The sequence below is a fragment of the Diaphorina citri genome, unplaced genomic scaffold, assembly GCF_000475195.1.
Source record: "Diaphorina citri unplaced genomic scaffold, Diaci psyllid genome assembly version 1.1 scaffold61, whole genome shotgun sequence".
NCBI classification, from domain to species: Eukaryota; Metazoa; Arthropoda; class Insecta; order Hemiptera; family Psyllidae; genus Diaphorina; species Diaphorina citri.
In genome coordinates, this window is record NW_007377498.1 from 207,572 (window position 1) to 214,948 (window position 7,377).

Genomic DNA, 7,377 nt, shown 5'->3' on the forward strand with positions numbered 1-7,377 from the left:
TATTTGAGGAGATGCCACTTCCAAGTTCATCTTCAAACTCAAAAACCCGTCTCAAATTCGAATTTTTCCCCGATTGCGAAATTTCAGACACAATTTGACTCTTCTTTGTTAGTTTATACACGGGGGGAAAAAAGGCGCGCCCCCTTGATATTAAGTGTTATTATTGTGAGAAGTGATGCTAGTGATTGTGATAATGCTCGCACCAAGGTCTTTGTGAATACCCTATGATGTTTATGTGTTTGTTAAAAATGTGAGCGTCGCTTCCTACAGGACGAGCGAAAAGTTGTGCGTCTTGTAGCGTGATGGTGGGCTTGTGCAGATGAGGGGCCTAATCTGAATGTCCGTCTTTTCGGAAATAGAGGAAGTTTATGGAAGTATTTATTTACACCAGACAAAATCATGAGTTTAACTGTTAGCAAGATACCTATTAGGTACTCTTCAAAACCAGAGAAACTAAGGCTTATATAAAACATCGAAATTAGATTGAAAGATTGATGGGAAAAAAAGGTAATGGTTCAGTGAAAATAGTAGTTAGAAGTTACCCAGAAAAAGAACCCAGACGGGCTCCAAAATCTAGTCGGAAAATATTCTAAATGTTGGACATGTACATAAGTTTGCCACTCTCACTTTCTCTCACGGCGGATTGCATACAAATGTCATCAAAATCGGATTATTAAGCTTTCAAAAGCTGCGAACAAAACAAACAGACCTAAAGACAAACTAAATCAAACTTTTGACAAAAGCCAGAGATCACTTCTTTTAAGTAGGTACACTAAACACTAGGTACACAGCTAAACATCGACCGGAAGGTACCTGGTATTATTAAACCAACTAATTTTTAAAAAGTCCATCAACTTTATGACTGTTGCTGACAATACTGGCAGGAATCAATCAGACGGTAATGTCGGCAATTCATTGTTGGTGACATTGGACAAACAAAGTACCTAAGTAAGTATGACTGTTGTGACGTCCAAACCGAGTTCTTAATAGGATGTGTTTTGCTTTTTCACCGAGACTAGTATTATGGATTGAAATTGGGCTTTGAACAGTATTTCGTGGTGAAAACTGAAGGAAAGGTTGGCCTTTAATACGTAGATCTAAGTACGTAGGTATGTGGAGTTTCCCTGACTGGTCATCTTAGACTTTTACATATGTCCTAAAGTGACAACACAAATTTGAAGGGAAAACTCGGCAAGGCGGAGAGCTGTTGCTCTCCAAATTTTATTGGAACCAGACTGATGTCCTAAAGTGACAACACAAATTTGAAGGGAAAACTCGGCAAGGCGGAGAGCTGTTGCTCTCCAAATTTTATTGGAACCAGACTGACACAAATTATATTCTCTGGTCAGCGCCGCTACAGGTACCTACCGCCCAGGTCTTGAACTTTTTTGGGGTTTTCCTTCACTTCCTAATTTCGTTTGTTTATTTCCACGGCAAATAGTGACGAAAGCGATGTCAAAGGTGAGGAAAAAAAGTTCGAATCATTCTGAATTTGAAGTAGATACCTAAAGTAGGTATTGGACCTTTGTAGACTTATTTTATTGGACCTTTGTAGACTTATTTTATTGGACCTTTGTAGACTTGTTTTATTGGACCTTTGTAGTAAAAGAAGTACCTAAGTCTTTGTAGAAAAAAACCTTTTTGGGGAAAAGTAAAGGATGACATTTTGCTATATTTTCCCCAACTTACCCATTGGTATAAGTAGGGCCATCGGCTTTAATAAACGCCCTTGGTCTCTGGGACCTGGTTGGATCTTTTGAGACACCAACTTACCCATAGATTCCTAGGTTCCTACTTATCACCCTCTTCCTAAGTAAAAGGTCTTTTCAGTCCTTTTCGAGCAGTCTGAAACAAGTACCATTATCACTGTTCTTGGCAGGGCGGAGAGCTACTGTGGTCTCTGTCTACACATCATAGATTTCACATTGAAAAGAAAGAAGACAAAAGACAACTTTTTTTCCAGTCAACCGTCGTTGACCTATGTGTGGACACCAGATTTAAGCTTGATCGATGTCGAGGCAGTGTGGACGGTTTCAGTAGACATCGATCGACGGCCGGTGACAACAATTAGGTAACAATAATAAACAATAAACTAATTATATTCGTCGACAACAAAACAAACAAAGGTAGAAAGGAAATAATTAGACGCATTATAGGGAAGAAGGAAGGAAGCCAGAGAAAAAAAAGAGGAGGGAGAAAGAGAGTAAGAGAGAGAAAGAGTAAAATAAAGGAAAAGAATGGTAAGTAATTGGTTAAAAGTTAAGTTGTAAAAGAGTAACATTTGCTTTCACACTGAGGTAACACGTCGCAAGTAGCAAGTCGCAAGATGCTATTCATATCATTAAAGGCCAACCTTTTCAACCACGAAAGACTGTCCAAAGCCCAATCTCAATCCATACTAGTCTAGGTGAAAAAGCAAAACACATCCTATATCTAAGTAAGACACGGCAAAAACTTGTCATATTTTTGTGGTTATTTCGTTTTGATAAAAAAAAGCAACGACAAGTCTTGCCAACAGAACAGAATGTCAGAATATTAGGAGTTCCTATCGCTACAATATTGTTATTATCATTGATTAAAATAAAATTGTGACCTACTAAAAATAGCAAGCACTACCAGTGTCCGAGGCAACAAATCAGTGCTGTAGCTGTTAAGGGCTCGTAGGAACAGACTGGAAAAGTTTGTTTCGCAACATTTGCGCAACTGTTTCGAATGTTGAGCAACTTTTAAGATAAAGGCTGGTACACATTAAAGGACAAGAAAAATGTTTCAGAAATAAGTGTGGAGACCGTATATTATTATGTGACTTTTTTTTAAGACTTTGTTTAACGCCCTACACCTACAGGGAGGGCAATTACTAAACAAAGTTTCCTACCTAGGTATTTAATCTAATATACAAAAATAAATGAAATACCTATTACACCTACAACTGCAAAATTGGGTTATTTCCCATAAGGCCCCTCAACCTCTCTTTGAAAAGGCCGGGTGGGTCAGCAAAGTCCAGATCTGAGGAGTATTCGTTATATAGTTCCATAGCAGTGGGCAGTGTTGAAGCAGAATAATATTGGGCTGCGCCCAGCCTTTCCAGAGGAGAAAAATGCAGGGTCTTCTCTCTGGCGTAGTCCAACTGGTGGTGGTGGAACCTTTATAAAAATGTACTCCATTGCGGAGGGAACATCTACAATGCTGTTCATGATATTGTATAACAACATTATGAATGCACACCTCCGCCTATCCTCTAAACTCTGAAGGTCCAAGTTCTCGGCTAGTGTATCTACGTACAAATCGCTTTTTTAATGACGCAAGTATTTTTACTGGGGAGCATTGCTGGTTCCTTGGTTTGTTTGATAGTTGTTGCATTGGACTTTTTTTCATCTGTTTCTTGAAAGAGTTTTGTGAGAATTTCTACACAGCTCATTCATGAGGTTTTTTTGATTTTCTCCTGCGTGAGAAGTTTTAGCATTTATGCGTGCGGCGTTTAGAGTTTTTATTTGATCTTACTGTTATTTGTCTGCTGTAGGTAGTGGATAAATACGTGTTGAATGTGTTAATTGGTATTGTTTCATACCTACGTGATTTTTCCTTATCATTTTTGTGTTTTTAGAAGAGTATAACCACAAGAAACTGTCGAGTAATAAGTAATACGTAATTTCTAGTACTTTTTGTGATTCTAAACTGGAGTTTTTATTTGATCTTACTGTTATTTGTCTGCTGTAGGTAGTGGATAAATACATGTTGAATGTGTTAATTGGTAGAAACAATACCTACGTGATTTTTCCTTATCATTTTTTTGTGTTTTTAGAAGAGTATAACCAAAAGAAACTGTCGAGTAATAAGTAATACGTAATTTCTAGTACTTTTTGTGATTCTAAACTGATAAGATATTAGCTGTTGGGTTGCTAACCATTTCCTTACGTATGTGCTGTATAACTCTAGGTCTTAACTGACTCAAAGGTAAGTAAACGTTAATACCAACCTTTTGAAATGCTTTTATTACCTATATATACTTGAGTTTATTTCCTATTTCCTCAACCTCAAGAGTTCAAGAGTTGCATGCTTTGATTGTTTTCTTTCCTTTTTATCAATGTTTTCTGTTTTTGCCTAATCCGTGTTATCTTTTCTTATTTACTTGAATTTTATCTCGTTCATGTAAGTGTAGAATATATGTATGTGATGTTTCTTTTTCTATTTCTTTTTCCACTCCAGAAAATCTGCGTTTCTAGGAATTGATCGGTTGCTGTCTCCCCAAAGGGGTTCTAAAGAGTCAAAAGCTTTTGCAAAATCTGTAATATTTCCTGATTTTAAACGAATGCTCCAACAGGTCATTGCGCCCATCTCTCTCTCTCTCTTTCTCTCTCCTCTTTTCTCTCTCTTTCTCCCTCCCTCCTCGCCCCTCTCTTTTCTCTCCCTTTCATTCTCTCTATCTATCTTTCTCCCTCCTCTCTCTTTCTCTTCCTCCCTATCTACCTATCTTTCTCCCTCTCCAATCTTTGTTTCTCACTCTTTGTCTCTCTATCTATCTTTCTCCCTCTGCCTACCTTTTCTCTTCTCTCTCTCTCTCTTTCTCGCCAGGAATCCCTTCCTCTCTCCACCTTGATACCTCCCCCTCTCTCTCCGTCCGTCTCCTTCACCAGCAATCACTATCCCTTCTTCCCCAGGCTTTCTCTCCCTCTCCTCCCCCTCCCATGTCTACGCCCTTGGGCTTGTGTGTGTGTGTGGGGGGGGGGTTCTTGTGGTGGGCGCATTGTTATTATAGCACGATGAATCCCCGAACTTTAACCAAAATGTAAAACAGGTGTGAGATGATAATTTGGAGCAGAGGACAAGTTTTGTTCCAGGGCTTGGGTTCGATAAACAGGTGGGGAAACAAAGTTCCTCCAAACCCAAACAGGTGCAAGAGATCTTCGGTCTTGTGAGAAATAAAAGACGATTGTTGACTGTTAAAAGTAACTTTTTTTAGCCGTTCTTAAGGTGTGTCCACACATAGTTGACCGGTCATCGATCGATGTCGACTGAACCGTCCACACTGCCTCGACAACATAGATTCTCCTCTTCAATCGACGGCCGGTCGACTATGTGTGGCTGTGGACACACCTTCATGAGAACTAAAAACTCGAGTATTTACTCTTAAAAGTCGCTCTTATTGGCCAGTAGCAATAGCACGTTGAATGCTTTGACGGATTATTGAAGAAACGTTGTCTGTGGTTGGTATTTGGATGGGTGACGGTTTGGCTAATCACGTGACTTCATAGGTGGTTGAAATCCCAGCGAAATGTATGACAGAAAAGCCTGATCCAACCTTAGCAATTAAGGGTAAGGGCTTCTCCTTTCGTTATAACGATGTTTCCCCCCAATTTGGACTAGTCCATAAAGATAACGAGATGTACACATGTATAATATATGATATACTTAGATGTACAACATACAAGAAGTTTGGCCTCTCCATTCTGGACAAAAAGGGATCCACAACATTGAGGTGGGAAAACTGGGGAACTTGATAGTTTCTTTCCAAAACATCTTGAGGTGTATTTTCCTTTCTAGGAACTAGTTCCTCCACGGAGATCTGAATTTTCAACAATTTGGCTGCCAAAGATGAGTTATACCTATCTATATATGGTGTGTTTACCATTTATGGACTTTTTTTATGCATCTAATCTAATCTTACCCTAAACCCCAAAATTCTTGTTAACATTATGTTTCTTTTGCAAATGTCTATTTTCTGTGCCGAAACAAATGTTTTTATTCCGATAATGCCGCCACTGGTGGCTGCTCTGTAACTCGGTAGCTACTCAATTGTCCTTAGGCCAGCTACTCATTATCAGGTAGACCTGACAGGTACAATATAGTGAGTGGCTGGGCTTACAAGACTGAGTGGAACCTAAATCCCAAACGCAAAGGCGGAAAAACGAAAGCTTTGTTAGTCACCTCTATCTTATTTTGTTTGATTTAAAAAAGCTGTATTTTATTATGTGATTTTTTTCTATAGTCAACATGGCTGAACCAATGAGATTGTTAGATTCCGCTTTTTGGAGCAAGTGTGGACGTCCAAAACGGAATCTCATTGGTTCAGCCATCTTGACTATAAAAAAAGTCTTTGCTGGAAAATGTACAAGCTAAATTTTTGAGGTCATCGTTCAAGAAAGAAAATGGTTTTTACCCAACCTACCCCAATGCCATCTCATACAAACTCCTAGCCGAGAACTTGGACCTTCAGAGTTTAGAGGATAGGCGGAGGTGTGCATTCATAATGTTGTTATACAATATCATGAACAGCATTGTGGATGTTCCCTCCGCAATGGAGTACATTTTTATAAAGGTTCCACCAGTGGGACTACGCCTACGCCAGATTATTGTTATAGGATATGGACAAAAAACTAAAGGTACGTCCATACTACAATCGATCGATGTTGATGGTATACCTGCCTACAAAAATACTACCACTTTTAGGCGCGTTTCGCACTGAGGTCACACGTCGCAAGTAGCAAGTCGCAAGATGCTACTGCTTACGTCCTGAATCTTGTTCAAAGAAACATGAACTTTCACATTGGAGTAACACTATTGTTATAGGTTATAGGATATGGACAAAAAACCAAAGGTACGTCCATACTACAATCGATCGATGTTGATGGTATGCCTGCCTACAAAAATACTACCACTTTTAAACAGTTTTGCTAGCAAATGTTACTCTTTTACAACTTAACCTTTAACCAATTACTTACCATTCTTTTCCTTTATTCTACTCTTTCTCTCTCTCTCACTCTCTTTCTCCCTCCCACTCTCTTTCTCCCTCCCTCACTCTCTCTCTCGCTCCTCTCTTTCTCTCTCTCCCTCTTTCTCTTTCTCCCTCCCCTTTTTTCTCTGGCTTCCTTCCTTCTTCCCTACGTCTAATTATTTCCTTTCTACCTTTGTTTGTTTTGTTGTCGACGAATATAATTAGTTTATTGTTTATTATTGTTACCTAATTGTTTCCAGTGTTTAAATTTTGTAATAGGGCTTTGTCATTTCTTTCTTGTATATTTACCTTTGAGGCTAGATTTAAAAGGAAGTTAAAGAAAGGATAGAATAGATAGCAATAGAATATACCTTGTTTATCCTGCTCGAATGAGACTAAAAAGTCCCTTTACCCCAGCAGGCTAAACAACACAAAGAGGGATCTTTTCGTAGCTATACTTATTTACTAGTGGTTGACCCGTCCTTTGTACGGGACCACCACACACACACAAATACACTCCCCCCCACACACACCACACCTATCACACCACACCCATCACACACATCCCATCACACCACACCCATCACACCACACCCATCACACATCCACCACCACACACCACATCCACCACACACACACCACACCCACCACACACACCACACCCA

General features: G+C 39.3%; 1 protein-coding gene across 1 annotated transcript in view; it reads left to right on the plus strand.

Moving 5' to 3' along the window:
* Positions 1 to 3,825: 3,825 nt before the first annotated feature.
* The window catches only part of LOC103518565, a gene marked incomplete at its 3' end in the record, with an annotated part of 26,537 nt that continues 22,985 nt past the window's right edge, over positions 3,826 to 7,377 (plus strand). The window contains exon 1 of the mRNA XM_026830111.1: positions 3,826 to 3,954. The remainder of the gene's footprint in view (positions 3,955 to 7,377) is intronic.